General features: G+C 40.4%; 1 protein-coding gene across 5 annotated transcripts in view; it reads left to right on the plus strand.

Annotated features, from left to right (window-relative positions):
• The first annotated feature begins 1,686 nt into the window (after positions 1-1,686).
• Positions 1,687-22,483, plus strand: part of TANC2 (tetratricopeptide repeat, ankyrin repeat and coiled-coil containing 2) — a 375,880-nt gene continuing 355,083 nt past the window's right edge. For 3 of the 5 annotated variants that reach the window (XM_045983964.1, XM_045983965.1, XM_045983966.1), the window contains exon 1: positions 1,687-1,825. The gene's annotated coding sequence lies outside the window, so the exon portion shown is untranslated. The remainder of the gene's footprint in view (positions 1,826-22,483) is intronic. The other 2 variants (XM_045983967.1, XM_045983969.1) reach the window with 2 other exon arrangements.

The following is a 22,483-nucleotide window of genomic DNA, read 5'->3' on the forward strand; positions in this document are numbered from 1 at the left end:
GTAGTACTCAAAGCTGCTCTAACTTTTCAAGCATTCATTATAGAAAATAGCTGTTGAAAATGGCGTCGTATTCAATTTCTTCTATTATTCTGAAGTTAATACTAATTTTTAAAAAGCCAAAGAGACTCCTGGATGAAGTAGGTTCAAAGAACTGTTAGCAAACAAACAAAATTATCTTGGGAACACCACGGACACACGTTCCTTGACTGAGGTAGTTTGGGGGCATCTATTTCCAATCATGTCGTCTCATTAGGAAATAGATGACCAGGAAAGGTCGTCTCAGTTGATGAACAGTAAGATTAGCCAGGAAGAGTATGTAATAGTGATTGCTTTGCATCATCTCACAGCACACGAAAAAATTTATGTCCAGATATCTTCCACAGTTGGCTTGGTGTTTTATGATGAAAGGGAAAGGAAAAGGGGAAGAAGCTCTAGGTGGGGGGTAATGGGGAAGTAAGACCTCGGAGGAGGCTTTAATGCGGTGGCTTTCCGTGCCTTGCCCACTAGCTCTTAAAACCACATTACTTCTGTCCCACCTGGCAGCGACAGAAGCAGCATCACAACTTCACCTCTGGTTCTCAAGCTGTGGTTGGTGAATTTTCGTCAATTATTCTAGATAACATAGTCTCCCTTCTCTCTCCTCCCTCCCCACCCACCTCCCCACCCCTGGCTGGTTTTGCACCTCATTCTGATTCCCACCACAGCCAACTGTGGCACTTGGAGCAGTTTACATACTACAGTTGAGCATCAGGCAAAGGATAACCGACGTATGTAGGGTTTGATGATGCCGGGAGTGATGCGTACGTAAGGTGACTGAAGTGGGGGTAAATCCAGAGGAACGTTCTGCCCATTAAAGCAGGAGGACAGGCCCAGAAGTGGGCGCACGTGACAGCAGCAGCACCTCGAGAGTGACATCACCCCTCCAGGGGCGGAGCCGAACTATTTAGGGCCTTGTCTGCTATTGAGCTTCCACCGCTCTTCCGCACCAAACACCCTCGATCCCACCAGTCAGAGCCCCCTGAGGAAACGAGAAATGCCCAGACCTCACAGAGCGGCAGAGTCAGGGCCCAACCTCTCCGCGCAGGGAAGGGTTTGGTCTTCCCTCTCTCTCCCAGCCACTCCCCACCCCCAAACTGTGGAGGGGGCGGGGGCGCGCGCGCTCCACCACGCACGCGCCCCCACGCACGCGCTCTCCCTCAGCGCTCGCGCTCCTCCCCACCCCGGCCCGGAGGGGGCGGGGCTGCGGGCTGCCTGAGAGGGTGCGACGCCCCCGGCGCGGCGGCGGCGCTAGCGAGCGGCCGGCCGGGCGCGGGTTGCTGGGCGCGCTGCTCCGGCGGGACCCGCTGGCACAGCCGCCTCACGCGAGCCGCCCGCCGGGCGGGGGAAGCTGTGAGCACTCCGAGAGCCGGGCTCGAGGCTGCGGGCGCTGCCCTCCCGCCGCCGCCCTCCGCGCCTCCTCCGGTCGGCCCCGCCCCCGTTCCCATCCCCCTCGCGCTCACCTCCCCGCTGTGCCGCGCGCGAGGCGGAGCAAGGCGCCCGCAGCAGCTGCCGCCGCCGCCGCCGCTGCCGCCGCCACCGCCGCCGCCGCGCTGAGGGGCGAGAGCCTGCACCCGCGCCGCCGCTGACAAGAGGACCGCCGCGGGCTGCGCTTGCCCGCCGCGAGGCCCCGCCGCGCCTTTCCGGGGCGCAGACCCACCGCGGACGTCGGAGCGCAGCGAGGTGCTCTGGGAATCGCGGGCGGCGTCGGTGGGCGGCGCGGTCCTCACGGGGGATCCCGGGGGCTGGGGCTTGACCCCGAGGTGCAGCGAGCCCCTGAGAGCGGCAGGTAAGAGACCTGGGGAGCGGCGGAAGGAGGGGTCGCCTCAGTGACAGGGGCGTTCGCCTCCAGTGTCTCGGCTCCAGGGAGAGGGGCGGGGGCGAGCAGGGAAGCAGCGAAACGGGCTGCGAGCGAAGTGCCTCCGGTGTCCAAGGTGTGGGGAAGGTTGGCTCCAAATGTGGCACTCAGGGTGGCTTCAGATGGGGCCAGGGACGGTCACTTCGGTGTCACCGAAGGTGTCATGGAATTTGATACCGAGAGAGTCTCTAGATGACGGGGACCCAGGATGAGATGCGAGGCAGATTGCTAAACGTGGCAGGCAGTGTGGTGCAGAACGACTTGCAAAATGTGCCCCCAGAATGCAGCATAAAAAGTAGTTGTGAAATGTGCCAGGTAAGGCGCAGGGTGGGTTGGCCTGTGTGGCATCGAAATTGATGGCAGAAGTGTTGTGAGCGATATTAACAATCCCTCTGGGAAAGGAGATGTAGTTAGTCTAAGAAAAGATTAATAAGACTCATTGCTAGATATTTTATCACAGGAAATCGAGAGGAGCTATGATATGCTGTTTTTTGAGATAGAAATAGTACGTACCCACGTGAAAGAAAAAAAGCATATTGTGTCTGGTTGTGAGATGGGAAAGAAAAAATAAGGCTAAAATAATTCTAGGTTTTGCTGTCAGCTTGTAGACAGCACTGATAGAATTGTATCCTGGCTTTTATTTCAGTTGTGGAATGTTTAAAATGGGTTTCACAAAACATAAACAATGATCATTAACATTAGGAAGATTTGGTGTTTTGGGTGTCTTTCACGCTGTTCTCTTCTCCTCTCCAGGAAAAGAAACACAATAAACAAAAAACCGCCACATCTTGATCATAATTCTGAGTTCAAGATCATTAGGCAAAGGGATTTTTTTTTTCCCCTATGTGCTGCTGTCTTCATTTTCACACAGGTGAAAATATCTGGAATGAAGAAAACAAAACAATATGGTGAACAAAAGGGATAAATTTTCAGGCATTTTGAGGGGTTGCAGCCAAAAGCTATTGCAGTGGTTAATTACAGTGAATGACAGTAGTGATATATTCTTGTATGTTCTTCGTGTTGGGGTGGCAAAATAGGGGAAAAAATTGAATACAGTAAATGTAGCATAAAAAGCAGCAACATGGATACTGTCAGTGGAGCACTTCTTACAGCGTTTCCCAGGTACATCATCTTAGGAATGTGAGCGCAAGAATTAAATAGTATTCTCTCTCCATCTCTCTGTTTGTCTTTATGTATGAAATTACCCACATGCTGCAAAATATTGTGATTTCCATTTACGAAGGACATCTGTGGTTTGAGAGGATTGTCAGAATATAGCTGGAATTTCAGAAGTAACAAAAGATAGTTCAATGAGCTATGTAATGTAACTTACATGTACGTTCAGTGAGTGTCTCTATGGTATGAAACAAGCAGAAAGAATCTGGATGCATTCATTAGGATGTAGTTAATGACTGAGAATTTAGAGGTTTGTGTTGTGATTATTGTATAGAGAAATTGAATTACTTGCCTGAAGAATGTTGTTTTTGTAATAACAGTAAGTAATTTGCTAGATAATATTGAAAAATCATACTGATTGGCTTCCTCCTGCATCCACATTCAGACAATGAGGGATCATTTGCTTCAAAGAGAAAACTGGATTTTACTTGGTGATTAATAATGGGTTTTAGGGGCGCCTGGGTGGCTCAGTGGATTAAGCCGCTGCCTTCGGCTCAGGTCGTGGTCTCGGGGTCCTGGGATCGAGCCCCGCATCGGGCTCTCTGCTCCACAGGGAGCCTGCTTCCTCCTCTCTCTCTGTCTGCCTCTCTGCCTACTTGTGATCTCTCTCTCTCTCTGTCAAATAAATAAATAAAATCTTTAAAAAAAAAAAAAAAAATAATGGGTTTTAGCGTTTTCTATAGATACGTCCCTCACCTTGAGTCTATGTTGGGGCTAAAGCAGAGAGGAGAGGGCAGAGGAGAATAAAGAGCAGTTCTGTTGGGTCTTCCTGTTTTGTTCTGACTGTAAGCCATATGTACTGCCACCCCCTACTGTCTGTAGAAAGAGGTGTTGCAGAGCCCCATTCTTTTCTTGTTATCACTGCCCCCTTGTGTAAGGGAAGAAATTGATAGTTGCACTTGGGAAAACCGCTCTCAGATTGTTCTTGACAGGGTTGTTATGTGGTTCTATTAATAATCTATTCTTTTCAGAGTTGCAGGGCTTCTAACTTACTGTTAATCAGGCTTCAGATTTAATGTCTGTTTTTAGTAGTATCCAGTTTTAGTCAGTAATTCAAATTGCACAGAATGTTTTTAATATTTTTGGGAAGATGGAGTACTGTTACTAATAGAAGTACTAGTTGTAATAAGTCACCCTCTTATGGCTCTTATTCTGTGCCATTCCCGTTATACATGTTTTAATCAATTTCAATACCCTATGAAGTGTGTAATGCTATTTACATCTTACTGATGAGAAACTGAAACACAGAGATGTTCAATAACTTGCGTAGGGCAGTCAAGAAACAGATTTACCTGGCAAGTGGAAGAGTTGAGTTTCAGTAAGACACATAAATGTTAAACCTACAAGTATACCAAGAATACAGTTATTTTTGGTAAGAACATTTCTCTTATGGGATTTATTTTTGTAATTTATCTCTGGAATTTTGAGTAGAGGATTATCAGTACTTTTTATGTAGTTAAGGAGATATTGTGATAGAGGTTGGTTTTGGGGGGACTTTAAAGATAGTTACTTTCAAGTGGTTTGGGGGTGTGTGTGTGTGTACACAGTTTGCTGTAAAGGTTTACTGGTGCTTTTAAAGAGATAGTACACCACACACACAGAGATCTACACATTCTCTCTTTAAAAGCACCAGTAAATCTTTCCTGCTAACTTTCTCAATGAAAATTGAGGAGAAATTATCTATTTTTCCTACCTATTCATATTTTTATGACTTATTTTATTTAAAAAAGTAACCAGTATGGATTGGATGAATGTGTATATTTTACCGCTTCCATCAATAATTGTTGGCTCAGATTTTTGTCACACTTACACATTCATATATAAAGTATAAAGAATAGTGGGGGCACCTGGGTGGCTCAGTCAGTTAAGCATCCAGCTTGATTTTGGTTCAGTCCATGATCTCAGGGTTCTGAGATTGAGCCCTGTGTTGGGCTCATGTGCTGGGTGTGGAGCCTGCTTAAGATTTTCTCTTTCCTTCTCCCCCTCCCCCACTCCCTAATAAAAAGAAGAAGAAAGAATAAATCAGATCATCTCTTATACATGTAACAATTATTTTCTTCTGTAAGCCAAACTTTCTGCCATTCTATAAATCATATACCTCATGTAATCAAACATTTCTTTCATTTTTATGTATGTATGTTGATAAGGGAATTCAAGATAATCTACTGATTGTGGCTAATTTTTTTTTAAAGATTTTATTTATTTATTTGACAGGCAGAGATTACAAATAGGCAGAGAGGCAGGCAGAGAGAGAGGGGGAAGCAGGCTCTCCACCGAGCAGAGAGCTCAATGCAGGGCTGGATCCCAGGACCTTGGGATCACGACCCGGGCTGAAGACAGAGGCTTTAACCCACTGAGCCACCCAGGCGCCCCTGATTGTGGCTAAGTTTTATTTAGGATGTACATTTATGTACTCTAGTATATTTAGTAAATTGTCATAGACTTAGATCATGCTCTGTATTTTGGATTGGTTGATAGTTCCTTTTAGCATACTTCATTTATGAAACCCAATTTGATGTTTGCATCTTTATCGTAAAGTTTTACTAAAGTTGTTAAACATGCGATGATTTCCCTCTTCCATGTTTGATTTTTGGACTGTCCCATGCTGGCTCTCTAGCTTTCCCCCAAACTTCCCCATAAATGCCTTCGCTCTTTTCACGTTTTTTGAAAGATTTTGTGTGCATTATTTTGAATGGAGAAGAAAGTAAGCCTGGAAGGAAGTAAAATAATCCCCTCTTACCTGTGGGGAATACATTGCAAGACCCTCAGTGGATGCCTGAAACCATGGATAGTACTGAACCCTATATATACTGTTTTTTCCTATGAGTACATACACACAATAAAGTATAATTTATAAATTATGCATAGTAAGAGATTAACAGTAGTAAGATAGAACAATTATAACAGTGCATTATAACAAAGTTATGAGAATGTGGTCTCTCCTCTCTAATTATCTTACTGTATTGAATTCACTCTTCTTGTGATGACCCAAGATGATAAAATGCCTATGTGATGAGATGAAATGAAGTGAATGGTGTAGGCGATGTGATGTAGCCTTGTGTTGCTATTGACCTTCTGACTATACATCAGAACGAGGATCATCTTCTTCTGGACTGTAGGTGGATTAGCAGGGGACTAACATATACTAAACCAGTACTAGTTCCAAAGAAGGAATATTAGGATGGTTGATTTTTTTTTTTTTAATTTATTTGAGTGAAAGACAGAGCATGACCTGAGGGAAGGGCGGAGGGAGTGTGAGAAGCCGGCTTCCAGCTGACAGGGAGCCCTGTGTGGGGCTCCATCCCAGGACCCTGGGATCATGACCCAAGCCGAAGGCAAATACTGAACAACTGAGCCACCCAGGCGACCCCATCTTACACGGTCATCTGATTATGTCATTTTTTCTTCAGAATCTTATTGTAGCACCTCATCACTTAATGTATAAAACCGAAACTCCTTCCCAAACCATGTACAGTCCTTCGTGATGGTCTGATCTTTGCCTCCTCTTTAGACTCATTGTCACATTCTTCGAAGTTCTAGGCATCAGGAGATAGGTGTAGAGAAATATATATACATACACCCACCCATCTAGAATATTATTCAGAGTAACTCCTGGACTACAGTGAAAACAGACTCTAAAGATAAGCTAATTTTTTATTTCTTTGTTATTTCCTGGGTTGGGGAGAGGAAGATTAGAAGTTTCCCTGTGTGATGTTTAGCTGAATTTTTTTCCTTGTATATTACAGAGGTTGGCAGGCTACAGTGCATGGGCCAAATGTAGCCCAATGTCTGTTTTTATATGACCTGCAAACTAAAATTGTTTTTTATATTTTTAAATGATTGAAAGATATCAAAAAAAGAATAATGCATTGTGATATGTGAAAATTATAGGAAATTCAAATTCACTGGCCATGAAGAAAGTTTTATTGGCATATAGCCATGCTCATTCATTTACGTATTGGTTATGGCAGTTCTTTGTGTACAGCCACAGAGTTAGGTAGTTTCTATAGAGACCTAAGAATACACAAAACCTAAATATTTACTATCTAAACCTTTACAGATAAAATTACCAGGCCTTAGGTTATTATATAAATGGTCATTGTCAGGTACGTCTGTTGAAGGCTCTTGCAGGGCATAATTGCTTCTATCTATTGAGAAAAGATTGGCTACTTTGCCTTAGTAGGGGTTTATTTGACAGTCTCCATGTGACAATCATATTGTGTCTAACTCTGAAGAAGTTTCTGACAAAGTATATTCTTTTTCTTAGATGAGGTATCCCACCTAAGAGTTTTGGAGCACAGCATATGAGAACACTTTTCTTTGTTGGCCCAAGTCTCAGTCTCTCTTTTGCATATTTTATGTTAAAAAAGATTGTAGTTACATTAAAAAAAAGAAAACCCTTGATTTTTTTGTATTAGTTTGTTATACAGATATCTTGTGTTTAAAGGTATATGAGTTGAGTTAGATTAGTTATATTGGAAAAATTAGTTAAATTGGAAAAAAAGGATTTTTATGCAGTATATTAATGCATTAAATCATACACTTAAATATTTGGTGACTGTGTACTATGTATAATTAGTTTTACTACTGTAGTTTTTCAGTTGAAGGTGGGCATTTCATATTCTTCCTTAAATCAAAACTAATAGTATAATTCAGAATTCTGTGTCCAAATATTCATTCTATTCTGGGAAAAATATAAGTAAAAAAAAAAACCCTGTATTAAAGTTTGTCACTTCCCTAAAGTTTCACTGGTCAATGTTGATAAGTTTTCCTGTTTTCATTAGGTGGCAAAGGTATCATGAAAAGGAAAACAGTGGGCACCTGGGTGGCTCAGACGGTTAAGCATCTGCCTTTGGCTCAGGTCATAATCTCAGGGTCCTGGGGATGGAGTCTCTCATTAGGTTTCCTGCTCAGTGGTGAGAGTCTGCTTCTCCCTCTGCCCCTGTGCCCAGCTCATGCAGACATGCTTGCGCTCTCTCTCTTTCTCTCACAAAAATAGATGAATAAAACCTTTAAAAAAGAAAAACAAAAGAAATGAAAGGAAAACAGTGATTCAAACATTCCCTTTTATAAATATCGAAAGTATTGCAGACCCAAAATTCACAAAGCAATATATATAAGCAATACTAATGGAAAACTTATTTACTTGAAACAGGTATCTTTGGACTAGGTAGCCATGCTTTATTTTCTTGTTTGCACTATCATATCAGATGATGATGGATTATAGAGATTGATAACATGAAGAAATATGGCAACAGTTTTTTATTGCCATGAAAACCCCACGTATGGATCTAGCCTTATAAGTAGATTAGTTATTAAACTTGGAGATGGGAGTAGGTATGTAGATACTTTGATTTTAGTCATTTTAGTCATGGAGATTTTAGTCATTTTGGTCATGGAGAATCTGCCTCAGAACTCAGTAAATTCCTTCTGTCTGAATGAAGGAAGTCTTTTCTTAGCCCTTTGTAATCTTGGGTTGTGGGGTCCCACAATTTCTAGCTCTAGTTGCTGAAATTTGGTAGGGTAAAGCTAGTCAGGTTTTAGAAGCTTGATGGGTATGTGTTGTTACTCTAGAATTCTGCTTTTGTTCCAATTCCAAGGGATTCTGTTGGGTTCCTTTGGATTGGGAATTAGGGTGAATGAAAGTAATTAGTTTTATTAGACATGTGGGTTGAAGATTTACTACATACCCAAACCCTGTTCTAGCATCAGAGAATCTTAGCTCTTTCTTTTTAGGGTTTTGAAGAGGAAGAAAGACTTCCTTTGGAAGTTATCAGACATTCCTTTACTTTATTTTTTTTTAGAGGGGAGAGGAAAGAGGGAGAGAGAGACTCTTAAGCAGGTTCCATGCTTCCTGTGGATCCCAAGGTGGTGATGTATCTCATGACCTTGAGATCACGACCTGAGCGGAAATCAAGAGTCAGATGCTTAACTGACTGAGCCACCCAGGCTCCCCACACATTTCATTATGATAGAATGACAATGCTGTTGTTCAGTTGTAAGAAGCTTTTGAAATTCTACAATCATGAGACCCATTTTATAGTAGAAAGAAGACGAATTTGTGAGTTTTTGAATCATGAAAACAGGTTCGAATTACTGCTGTCACTTAATAAATGTATGAGGGGCTAAAATCTATCTTGTAGATTTTCGATGATGGCAGAGTGAAATGATATCAGTGAAAATCCTTAGGACAATGTCTGGTACTCAAGGAATGGCAATTTTTATTAGGCTTTGGAAATCATCCTGGATTTCTTTTTTTTTTTTTTTTTTTTTTTTTTTTAGATTTTTATTTATTTATTTGACAGAGAGAGATCACAAGTAGATAGAGAGGCAGGCAGAGAGAGAGAGAGAGGGAAGCAGGCTCCCTGATGAGCAGAGAGCCCGACGCGGGACTTGATCCCAGGACCCTGAGATCATGACCTGAGCCGAAGGCAGCAGCTTAACCCACTGAGCCACCCAGGCGCCCTGGATTTCTCTTTTTTGATGCATGTCTCACCCAACTCCTCTGCACAGTTTTCTGCTAGCCTGTCAGTCCAGCTTTTCCTTGTTATCTTGTCTTGCTCTCCTTTTCAGCCTTGCAAGGCATTTAAAAGACACCATGGTAATTAAGCTACTGATTTATTTTGTATTCTGAAATTCTCTCTTATGCAAGATTTGATGAGAACTGAGAGAGTTCTTAAATAACTGCAAATTTAAAAACCAAGTCTTAGAAGTGGGATGCTCTTGGGCAGACTTCTGGTGTGCATACCTTTTTGGGCTATTTCCCTTTAAGTACCACAAACTCATCAAAAAAATTAGTTTTTAATCTTCTTTATAAAATAGCAAACCATGCCATTTCTTGAGACTGTGAGCCCTTTGACAGTTCATTTTTCAACTCGGTCATGTAAATGTCAGTTTTTAATAAAGATTTCTCACTTTTGTGAATAACTGGAATTTTCTGTGATAACTTTATCCCCTATCACCCATGCTACATGTTGATAGCTTTTTGTAATTTTTTTTTTAAAGGTTTTTTTATTTATTTATTTGACAGACAGAGATCACAAGTAGGCAGAGAGGCAGGCAGAGAGAGAGGAGGAAGCAGGCTCCTGGCTGAGAGAGAGCCCGATGCGGGGGCTCGATCCCAGGACCCTGGGATCGTGACCTGAGCTGAAGGCAGAGGCTTTAACCCACTGAGCCACCCAGGCGCCCCCAGCTTTTTGTAATTTTTCTTTTTTAAAATTGTGTATGTGATAATCAGTTAAAGTGGTTGCTTTTCTTTTGTGATTTACTTAATAAAAAAGCCTTGTCTAGTTACAGTGTAAAAATAATACATTAGAAAAAATCACCCCTGTTTCTTTAGTGTAAGTATTCAAAATCTCATTTTTTCTTGAGTTTCCATTATTTCTGTAACATTTTGACCATTTTTGCTAATCAGTGTATCATGCATACAGTTATTCATTGAATATTTTTCTTTGACTCACTTTCTCTTAGTTTTGTTTGTAGTTGTCAAAATATCCATGAGCCGATAAGTTGGTGCTGGTTATAAAAGAAAAACTGGTTCATCCTGAAGACATTTTGCTTAATGCACCTCAGAAAGACTGCTTATATGCAACTTTGGGTACAGATTGGATTGTTTTGTATTTTTAAATAAATTAATTAAAAATTAATTTTGTAATAATTGCTCTCCTTGCTTTACATAATTTAACTGTAATTTTGTCTTTGGATGCATTAAAATTAGTCATTTACTGGTTGTCAATTAATGTTAATTGTCATTACTTTTAATAGGTAACTGTTCTCTCCCCCCCATTCTACCTTTATTAAAAAATTATAAAAGTCAGACTCTGCTTGCAACCACGAAAATAAACAAATAAGGGTGAATAAAGGGAAAGTTAGTATTTTCCTCTCCCCTCAGGTCTCTCCCTTCTCCAGTTTTCCTCCCTGGAGTAGCCAACATTAACCAACACTGAGTATTTTTCAACATCTTTTTCTCACCCAAAATCATATAAGTACATACATACACATACAGGTTTTTTTGTAACTTGCTTTATTCTTTTAAGAATGTATCATGGCATCTCTCCAGTTTAGTAAATGGAACTCTAATTTTAAAAAGCTGAATAACATTCCAAGGAAAATTACACCATAATTTATACTGTTCTTCCCCAACTGATGGACATTAAGATTGTTTTCTTTCTTTTTTTTGGCCATCATAAACATTAGTCCACTCTTACTCATGGCCAGAGAAGCAAACATTCTTTTTTTTTAATATTTATTTATTTATTTTAGCAAGAGAGCATGTGTGAGTGTGGGGAGGGGCTCAGGGGAAGGGAGAGAGAGAAAATCTCCAGCAGTCTCCTCCTGAGCACGGAGCCCAGTGCAGGGCTGGAACTCAACGACCCTGAGATCACCACATGAGCTGAAATCAAGAGTTGGACATTCAACCCAGGTGCCTCAGAGAAGCAAATATTCTAAAATATTAGCAAGATTAAACTAGTGTATTTAAGAGATAATATATCAGAGTTTATTCCAGGAAGGAATAAACATAATTTACTATATAAAAAAATTACAAGATCAAAACTATATAATTATCTCTCTCTTTTGGTATGAATTGGAAGACTTTGTATTGTATTTATACAAAATAACATAGGGAGATGCCTGCCTATGTGGACAGTGGTCTAAGTTTTGTACAATTCTTTGACCCTCAAAGTTGATAGAAGCCTTTTTTCCAGAGTCTTCGGGGTACCCTTGACACTGTGGAAATGAGTATACTTCCTGAGACTGGGATGGATGATAAGAGTGAACCTATCTAACTTAGGGTTGGCGTCTTTTAAGATCTTGTATTTGGTTACTCTGGGCTTAACAAGCACCTTGTCGCCTCTGTATTGGTGCTCATTGTTTGGAAATACTTTTTTGTGCTTGTTGGCAAAATATGCATTCCTTAGGATCTAATTTTCTTGAAGCTTTCTAGGGCTGGTTGTATATGATGTTCCTGGATTTGTCCATTCTGTACTGCCAGCCGCAACTCTGGGAGTGGTAGAGACTGGAAGAAAAGAAACCTGTGACTATCTTAATGGATGCCAAAAAAGCATTTGAAATAATTTCCTCAGTGGATGTAGCACAATTTCTGAATCCTTGCTTGACTGAAAATGCCTGTCTTATCTTGGGTGAATAATGTTCTTGGCTCATCAACCCCCTCTTATTTTTCCTGCTATATAACATACACCACCGTTTTCAGGCTTGTGCAATAGATAAGTCTGATGCCAGTCTGATTCTCCTTTCTTTATGAGTAACTGGTTCTTCATTTCCTACACAGTGTTGTCACCCTTATGTACCCTGAGATTTTTAGATCTAATCTCATTCTGCACTTTAACCCTTTTATAGCCTGGGAAACCCAGTGCTGCTCGTTCATCTCTCATTTTCTGGACTCCTGTCTATAGTTCTGTATGTCCCCCTTTCTGACCCTAGTACCCCACCCGTTTTTTCCTTAATGTTTAGTAATAGTATAGTAAAATAATTTTGGTTGTTCTGAGTTGATATTCTCAGGTACACATTGCACTCTTTAAAAATGTAGTTTAAAAATCTTTATTTCAGGGAACTTTTAAAAAATTATTATTTTTACTATTCTGTTCTTTGCTTGGATTTCCTTCTTCCAGGGTACCTATCACTGTATATTCAATCTTCATTGCCTATTTTCAATATTTGTCAGTTTTTCTCAAACCTTTTTGATTTGAGTTTTAAAATTTTCTTCTTTTTTACTTTGTATTTTCCTTAAGGGGTTATCTGTTTTTATTTACTCTTTATTTCTGGAATGATTCTTTCCTTTTGTTTTTAATTATTTTGAGTTTTGTCATTTTGAGTTTTTATAATTCTTACATCTGTTATTCTTTCATGTTTTGTGCCATTCTCTTAAGGTCTTTTTAGTTCATTTTGAAATAGCATGTTACAGTTTTGTTTTTTTTTTTAAGATTTTATTTATTTATTTGACAGAAGGATCACAAGTAGGCAGAGTGGCAGGCAGAGAGAGAGGAGGAAGCAGACTCCCTGCTGAGCAGAGAGCCCGATGAGGAGCTTGATCCCGGGACCCTGGGATCATGACCTGAGCCGAAGGCAGAGGCTTTAACCCATTGAGCCACCCAGGTGCCCCTGTTTTTGTTTTTGTTTTTGTTTAAGATTTTATTTATTTGAGAGGTAGAGAGAGAGAGAATAAGAGCAAGCAAGAGCTCAAGAGTTGGGGGCGGGGAAGGAGAAGCAGACTCCCTGCTGAGCAAGGAGCTCAATGTGGGGCTCAGTCCCAGATGCTGGGATCATGACCTGAGCCAAAGGCAGCTGCTTAACCCACTGAGCCATCCAGGCGCCCTTAGCATTTCTCAGTTTTGATCTGAGGGCATGTCTTTCTGGCATGCTTTCATCATTTGTAGGGATGTTATTCTGCCCCTTATTCTCTCTTCTTGTAACTTAGTCTATGGAATTGACCTGATATTTTCTGTGACTCATTTTTATTTGAAATTAATTTCAAAAAATCTTTTAGAAAGTGGCTGGATTCAGGAAAACTTTCCTGATTTCCTAGAGCTTTTCCTGTGGTTGCTTTTGTGCAGTGTTAAAAAATATGGTGCTTGTGTTCTGAGATTTCCTGGCCTTATTCTCCTCCAGTAGTTTTGTCTGGACCTTTTCTTTCCTTCATCTCTCTTGTCTGATCCCAATTTTCACCCCTTTATGATCACTGAACCCTTTTCTCTGTGCCTTCTGGAGTTCACTGTCAATCATCTGCAAAACTCCCTTTATTTTTAACCTCTTCTCTAAACATGAATATCTTCTTGCTCTCAGTAAACTTACCTTTCCCCTGGGGGTGCTACTTCCTTCCCCATGGAGTTCTTAAGTGGTGGCTCCTCCTAGTGACAGGGGTTAAGTGTTCTCTTTGCTTTCTTTTAACTTGTGGGGGCGGGGCGGAGGGTGTGGTTCACTGGTACTCTCCTACTACTCCAGTTGTGATTTTTGGTGATTACAGTATCTACACAGATGAGCCTTCTGGTGTTCTGGCCTCCTGACTTCCTCTCCTCTGCTGTTCTTGCCCTTTGCTTCAGCCATTCACTTTTATGGCATATCTGGTGCAGATGTTTTTAAACCCTCAGTGCATCTGCATTAACTGGGGAGCTTTGAGAAACTACAGGCATCACTCCCAGAAAGTCTGATTTGGTTAATCTGAGGTGTGGCTTGGTATGTTAGTTTTAAGTGTTCCAGGGTGACTTTAATGTGCAGCCAGGATTGAAAGTCATTGTCCCACAACTCGTTATTAACAATAGCTACAACTTTCTATAATGTAATTTCTGGCATTTTACTGTCCAGCTACCACTTCCAGTTTTTCTGGCTCACTTCACCCAAAAACCTTAAATCTTTGACCTCAACTGGGATTTTTTTTTTTTTTTTTCAACTGGGATCTTTTAATTTACCACCTTTTCACTTTTCCTCCATACATACTTGTTCTCAATTCCTTTTGTGACTTGGTGAATTCCCTTTTCAGTATTCCTCGGTGCATGTATGTTCTCAGTTCCTTTTTTGACTTGCTGAATTCTCATTGTAACTGCTCTTCTGCATCTATACTCAACCCCCTTGCCCTCTCTCCCTTGGTTGTTCTTGCCTGGCAAAACCCAATTCTATTTAAAACCAACTCTACTTTTTTACACCTGTGTACTTGTAGCTGTGTATGGCTGGAGCAACACAACTATGCCGACTTTAAATTCTTAGTTAATACCCAGTGACTTTAAATTCATTGCTTAATGCTGCCAAGCTATCCTACTTTATTATTTTAGTTCTCCCATGCTCCCATTTGCTTAGATGATTATATCTTTTCCTTGCATGCAAATCTTCAATATTTCCCTTTGCATCCTCCCTTTCAGCTGGTGACCTTCCTATTTCATTAAGAAAATAGAAACAATCTTCCTACCACCTGCATCTTTACCAGTTATTGTGAATTAACTGTCTTTTCCTCTATTGAAGGTCATTCCCACCAATTGTTCCTTTGAGCCCATCCCTTCTTGCCTTCTCAAGGACATTCTTCCTGCAGTTCTTCCTGTTTTTCCTTTTCTGGATCACTGTCAGTAGCGTAAGAGCATATTGTAATTTCTTTCATCTGAAAGAGACAGTCTCTTGACCTTACTAACCCTTGCAGCTACTACCTCATTTCTTTTATCATTTATGCTAGACTCTGTAAAACAGTTATCTGTGTTTACCTTACCCAACTCTCTTTTTTTTAATATAGCTTTATTGAGGTAGATTGTTCATATTTCAAAATTTACCCATTGTAACAGTACAATTGGATGATTATGGGCAAATTTATAGAATGGTGCAGTCATCACCACAATCCAGTTTTACAATATTTTCATCATTCCCCAAAATTCTTTGAGCTCATTTGCATTCAGTCTCCATTCCTACCCCTACCTACCCTTAGGCAACCACTCATCTGCCTTTCTTTCTATAAATTGGCCTTTGGACATTCATACAAAAGGAATCATAAGTATGTAGTTTTGTTTTATAATATGCAGTCTTGCTTCTGTCTTCTTTCACTTAGTGTAATTTTTTGAGGTTAATATTTCATTCCTTTTTATTGCTGAATATCGTTTCATTTTATGGACATACAAATCCATACATTTCGATTGTTTCCAGTTTTTGGCTTTTATGAATAATGCTGCTATAATCATTCATTTACAAGCCTTGGTGTGACTGTATGTTTTCATTTCTCCTGGATAGATCCCTAGGAGTGGAATTGCTGGGTTTGTGATCCAGTTTGAGTTAATTTTTGGATATGGTATGAGGTAAGGATCTAGGTTTGTTTTTTCTCCATATAGGTATCCAGTTGCCCCAACACCATTTGTTGAAAAGACTATCCTTTCTTGCAGTGAATTGTCTTAATACAATTTTTAAAAAAAAATCAGTACTTGGGGCCTGAGAAGGGATTATCATCCATGATATAGTGACTGTATCACTACTTGGTACTTCCTGTTAAATCCTCAGTCTATTAGTTTATTGTTTGCTTAGAACAGGAGTACAGCCTCCGGCTAGAAGCTCTGACACTGCCTCTGGTCACTTGCCAGTGAGCTGGCTACTTTAATTGTAATGCTATTAATTTAGTCCTGTTAGGCAGCAGCAGTAGCAATGCTCCTGGTTTTCATTGCCTGGTCCTCCATGTTTGAGCCACTACTTATACGGGCCCCATTGGGGAGAATGAGAGTAGCCTCAGGCAAAAATGCCACAGGCTTGCATCTTTCTTACCCAGTGTTGCCTGGTTTGCTTGAATCATCATTTCTTAGTTTGTTGTATGCCTTTAGTTGATTTCCAGAGTGCTGTTTAAGTCAGATCTCCATTCTCTTTGAACCCATTCCAACCAGGCTTCCTCTCCCACCATTTCACTGCAGCTTCTTCTTGTGGTCATCAATGACTTTCATATTGCTTAATCCAGTGGCCATTTCTTAGTCTTTCTTGCTTGATCTATCAGTACTGTTTGATATAATTGATTATACTCTCCTTGAAGTCTTTGACTTCCAAGATAGCACTGTCTCTTGGATGCTCCCGTTTTTGTGAATTTCTTTCACTTAGTCCTCATCATTCTAATAAGCCTATAAATCTTGTAGTGCCTTAGGAATTTTATCTCTCCTGAGAACATTATTTCTCCTACTGGCATCTCAAGAGATGATGCCCTTCTCTTTTTTTCTTCTCATAACCCTCATAGCACTGAATAGGAAAATAGATACTCTATTCATTTACCCCTTTCAGGATTTAAATCTTTCTTCTCACTTCCCTAAAATTCTCTAACTTTGAAGTTTATGCCATCATATTATTTACTACAACCCCTGTTGCTGTTGACTGTATTTCCTGGTTCATCCCCTGCAATGAATTCTGATGATTACGATCTGGGATTAGACCAAACTTCACATGTTAAGGACACAGTAGTCCACAGGACAGCTTTCACTTCAGACGCCAGCTGCAGGCTTGGGGGTTCCCAGAATCACCCTCATTTCTAACCAACTGGCTGCAAATGTGGGAGTTCCTGCTACTCCCTCAGGTTTGATAATTTACTAGAATAGCTATAGAACTCAGGAAAGTGCTAAACTTATACAGTTTTACTGTGGCAAAAAGGATACTAAACAGAACGGGCCAAAAGAAGGGACACATAGGGTAAGGCTTAGGAAGCTCTCAGATGTGCAGCTTTTGGTGTCTTCCCTGTTTGGAATCAGGACACATCATCCTCCTGGAACTTTTTCCTTCTGCCACATCAGTGTATTTACAGCACACAGAGTATTGCAAACCCTGAAGCTCACCCAAACTTTGGTGTTCAGAGTTTTTATTGGGGTTTTGGTATGTAGGCGTGTTTGAATCATTAACCATTGATTAAACTCAGTCTCCAGCCCCTGTCCCCTCACTGGAAGGCAGGCTGTGATAATCCTGGCTCAAAGCCCCAACCCTCTGATTACATGGATGGTCTTTTTGGTAAAGCTAGCCCCCATTCTGAGTCATTTTATTAGCATGAACTATTTAGGGGCCCACCATGAATCATCGCCTTAGCATAGGCTATCAGGGTCCACCATGAATAACAATGACACTCCTGTCACTCAGGAAATTCTTAGGATTTGGAGACTACCTCCCAGCTACCAGAAATGAAAGCCAGCCAAATTCTTGATTATACAGGATTCCTTCCTTCTTCTTACTTTTTTGTTTGTTTGTTTATACTCTTCTTTTCTCTCACCGGTACTATGTCTGATCTCAATTCTTGGTGATTTCAACCATATAGATATTTTTTCAACATTCAGATCTTTTAGTTCTTTGAATCTCCATTAGTGATCTTGTCTTTCACCTTACCTAAATCATTCGTAACCAAAGTTATACCCTAGATCGTGCTAATTATTGCAGCTTCTCCATAATTTCAATTTTATGTTTCCCACTCTCTGATCACCATTTGCTCTTTTTAAAATATTTTATTTTTAAATTTTATTTATTTGACAGACAGAGAGCACAAGTAGGCAGAGAGGCAGGCAGAGAGAGAGAGAAGGGGAAGCAGGCTCCCCACTGAGCAGAGAGCCTGATGCGGGGCTCGATCCCAGGACCTTGTGATCACGACCTGAGCCGAAGGCAGAGGCTTTAACCCACTGAGCCACCCAGGCGCCCCCCATTTGCTCTTTCTAAATCTTTTTCCCTTTAGTACCCTGACTCCAGTAATTCTTTAACCCCACTAGGGCCTCTAATCTATCATTTCATTGTCTCACTCTTGATAACCTCTTTCCTTTCTGAACTCAGATCACACATAACTATAGTTATCCCTTGCACATACCTTTGATATTTCTTCTTTCTTGATTTGTTGTCCTTACTGTGCCAAAACCACATTCCTCGTTAAGTCTACTTACCACCTGTTCCATGCCTGCCCACATGAAGCTGAATGTAGTTAGTGAAAACCATACAATCATGCTGATTGATTTCATTTTAAATTCATGACCAAAAACCTGAAGTGTAGCCCTAGTGCTTCCAGGTAATCATGATATATATCCTTAGTCTAGTAGTTGGGAGAATGAATGGATGATTATTTTATACCTTTTCCCTCTTTTTCCCCCTCTCATCTCACTTCTAATACTTCCATTCTTTTTCTCAGCTAAGGACTTTCCTTCCTACTTTATTGAAAAGGCTAAAGAGAACTTCTGTAGAATTCCACAGTCATATTTACTCATTTATCAGCATTTGCATTCACATACTCTGACAGTTACTATGGAACTATGCCTACTTCTGCCGGAGGCAGTTCCTCTGTTAGTGCACCAGATCATATCCACTCTTGCCTAATCAAGAACATTGCCTGAATTATTTTCTCCTCCTTCAATTTTTTCTTCTCTGACTCATTCCCATCAGCACAAACATGTTATTTCTCTCATGTTAAAAAAAAAAAAAGGTTTTTTTTGACCTTACTTTTCCCTCCAACTATCACCTAATTTCTCTGTTCCTTCTTGTAGCAAGCCCTTCAAGAATTGTCTCTATAATGCTGTTCCATTTTTCTCCTTCCATTCTTTTTTCAATTTTTGAATTTTTTACTTTGGAATTAAAACATACAGTAGTGTCAGCTCTCACAGGTAAGGGCTCGTTTTTACCAGACTGCTCCCTCTTATCCCAACCTCAGATGCCAATCTCAAATTCAGGTTATCATCTGTGCTTTCGATCAACTGGCTATAAATTAGAGCTTCCAGTCCCCCCTCCCCCCCAGGTTTAATTCATTTGCTAGAGCGGTTCATAGAACTCAGGGAGACACATTTGCCAGTCATGGTAAAGGATACAGATGAACAGCCAGATGAAAAGGTATATAGAGTGAGGTCTGGGAGGGTCCCAAGTGCAGGAGCTTCTGGCCTGGTGGAACTGAGGTGTGTCGCCCTCCCTGCCTGGTGTGTTCAGCAGCCTAGAAGTTCCCTGAACCCCACACTGTTGGGATTTTATAGAGGCTTCCTCATGTAGGCATGATCAGTTATTACTTTTCTACTCCCCCCTGCCGTCTTTGGAGGATATGGAGTAAAGCTGAAAATTCCAAGCTTCTAAGCATGGTTTGGTCACCACCAGCCCCCATCTTAGAGTCATCCAGGAGCCCACCCAGAGTCGCCTTATTAGAACAGAAGATGAACCCCTCGTGCTGTAATTATTTAGGAATTTGCAAGGGTTTTAGGAGCCCTGTGTTAGTGAGAGGTCTAAGACAAATATCAGAACAAGCGATGTTCCCAGTGTTTGTATCACTTAGGAAATTACAATGGTTTTAGGAGCTCTGTGCCAGAGACTGGGGGCAGAGACCAATATATATTTTCTGTGATTTCACAGTATTCTACGATGGAAAAGCCAGCCAAGCCTTTGTCTTCTGTTCCTTAATTAATAATATGAACTCACAGGTTCCTACTTTATTTGGTGGGTTATGATCTATTTCTATTATTTGTTCATGCTCAGATTGTTCCTGGTTTTCCCAATGGGAGCAGCTTCAGACTGATTCCTTGCTACATGCACTGATCATTATTTTGAGCACTTCCTTACATTTTGGAGCAACATGATATTCTAGGCTCAAGTTTTGCTTTCCTATCCCAGCAGTAGGATCAGGCATTTCTCCATGGAGCCTTGGATTCCTTTTTATCTTCCTTTTAATTGAGGTATGATTTATAGAGAATCATATGCAAAGATATTAATGTCTAGTTTAATGAGTATTAGCAGTTGTATACATCTGTGTGATTATTACTACAAACGTGATATAGAACATTTTTATCATCTAAGAAAGTTTACTCATGCGTCTTTCTATCCAGTCCTTCTCCCTTCCCCCAAATAAGAGGCAACCTTTTTTTTTTTTTTTTAAACTTCTGCTACCATGGATTAATTTTGTCTGTTGTTTTACTTCATATACATGCAATCATACACTAAGGATTTTTTTGGTTTGGTTTCTATATCAGTCTGAGTCTAGTCATGAGAGAGAAACTACATAGTAATTTATTTATTTTATTTATTTATATAATTAATTTATTTATTTGAATAGCAAACATTTAATATAAAATTACTAACTATAGTGGGAAAATGAAGTAATGAGGCTAGTAAGAAGCAGGGAAAAATTAGGAATAGGAGGTGTACAGAGAAGACACTACTTGATTGAGTGAAATAGAGTGTCCGAGGAAGAGTGCTCCCCCCAACCCCCATTGACATCCAGGCTTTTTAGGGAAGGGCATGGCCCTAACTCACTTGAATTTCTGTGATGCTGCACTGAAAGAACTTTGTGGAAATCTGTCCTGCCCAGGAAAGCTGTACAAAGGGAAGTGTCTCACTAAAGGTACTTTACTATAAAACCACCAGAGGGAGAGTGTTTGGTGAAGGTGCTGGTTGCTGGATCTTCTTGGCTACCCTGTAGCCCAGGGGCAGGACATTGGATAAGCTGCACCTAACTTGATGTTGAAGAAGCTGCCTTTGCCACAGGAACCAGGTGCTAAGAGATCATGTGCACTGTAGGAATCCGCTGAGCAAGCACAGTGGAATACAGAAACAAAACTTTCTGCAAAGTTTCTCCAGTGAATTTTGATAAAGCTTAATATGGTGGCACCTGGCACAGAAAAAAAAATATTTAAAAGTCTCAGATCCAGGGCGCCTGGGTGGCTCAGCGGGTTAAAGCCTCTGCCTTCGGCCCAGGTCATGATCCCAGGGTCCTGGGATCGAGCCCCGCATCGGGCTCTCTGCTTGGCTGGGAGCCTGCTTCCTCCTCTCTCTCTCTCTCTGCCTGCCTCTCTGCCTGCCTCTCTGCCTACTTGCCTACTTGTAATCTCTGTCAAATGAATAAATCTTAAAAAAAAAAAAGAAAAGTCTCAGATCCATTTTCACAGAGTAGGCAAAAAAAGGATGAATTTGGAGCCGAGAGTCAAAAAGTTATTAGTGCTAGTCACATTTTCTTTGGAATCTTCCAATTTTTGTTTGTATGCTAGGCATTTTGTATAAAAGAATAGTAGAGACTTAAATAAATAATATTCTTCTCCAGAGAGGGGCATGCTACTACTTCTCCCCCATAACTAGAGTAGGAGGCTCAGTCAGTCTGATTTATCTTTGACCTGTGACTGGGCTTTGTTGTTTAATTAATTTCATTTCACCATTGGTTTCTAATATATTGAGGGTGGTGTCAGGACTTTATTGTCGGGAGGGCTTAGTATCTGCATACTGGCAAGTTTTCAGAGACTCTGTGATTTACAGCTTAGCCATCATCTTCTGAATGCAGAAGATTTCTGTTTTATGTCCTGGCTGCCAAGTGTTTTTGGCTTATCCTTTCTGTGTTTATTCTTCTAGAAAATTAGCATATATGTGCATATAAATTTTAATTTTCTATTTCTTATAGAAAAGGTAGCATAATATAGTACTCTTTTGCATTTTGCTTTTTTTTACTTAACAATATACCTCAAATATTTTGTATGTTTTATAGACATTTATTCCTTTTTTTTTAAACAGTTCTATATAGTACTTCATAGTGTATATGGGCCATTGTTTATTTCCTTGACTTCCTATATTTGAGCATTTACATAGTTTCCAGTATATTGCAGTAAAAAAAAATTTCTGTAATAAGTAATCTTTTCTGTTTGTATTAATGGAGTACATCCTGTTTCCAAGTCTTTCTAAACAGAATTTTGCTTTTACTATTCCAGTGAAACTTCTCTTATCAAAGACCTCAGTCTCAGTGTCTATCTAAGATGAAGATTTCATATGATCTCAGTCTGTACTCATTCCCTATGTCTGTATTTACTGCCTGTATGCTGGTAACTGCCAGGTCTATGTATCCAATCGAGATTGCTTTTCCAAATTTCAAACTCCTATATCCAGCTGCTTACTTGACATTTCTCTTTGCATGTTTAATAAACATTTTAAGCACATTTGCCCCAAATTAAACTTCTCACTATTCCATTTCTCTCTTCC

The sequence above is a fragment of the Meles meles genome, chromosome 18 (assembly GCF_922984935.1).
Source record: "Meles meles chromosome 18, mMelMel3.1 paternal haplotype, whole genome shotgun sequence".
Taxonomy (NCBI): domain Eukaryota; kingdom Metazoa; phylum Chordata; class Mammalia; order Carnivora; family Mustelidae; genus Meles; species Meles meles.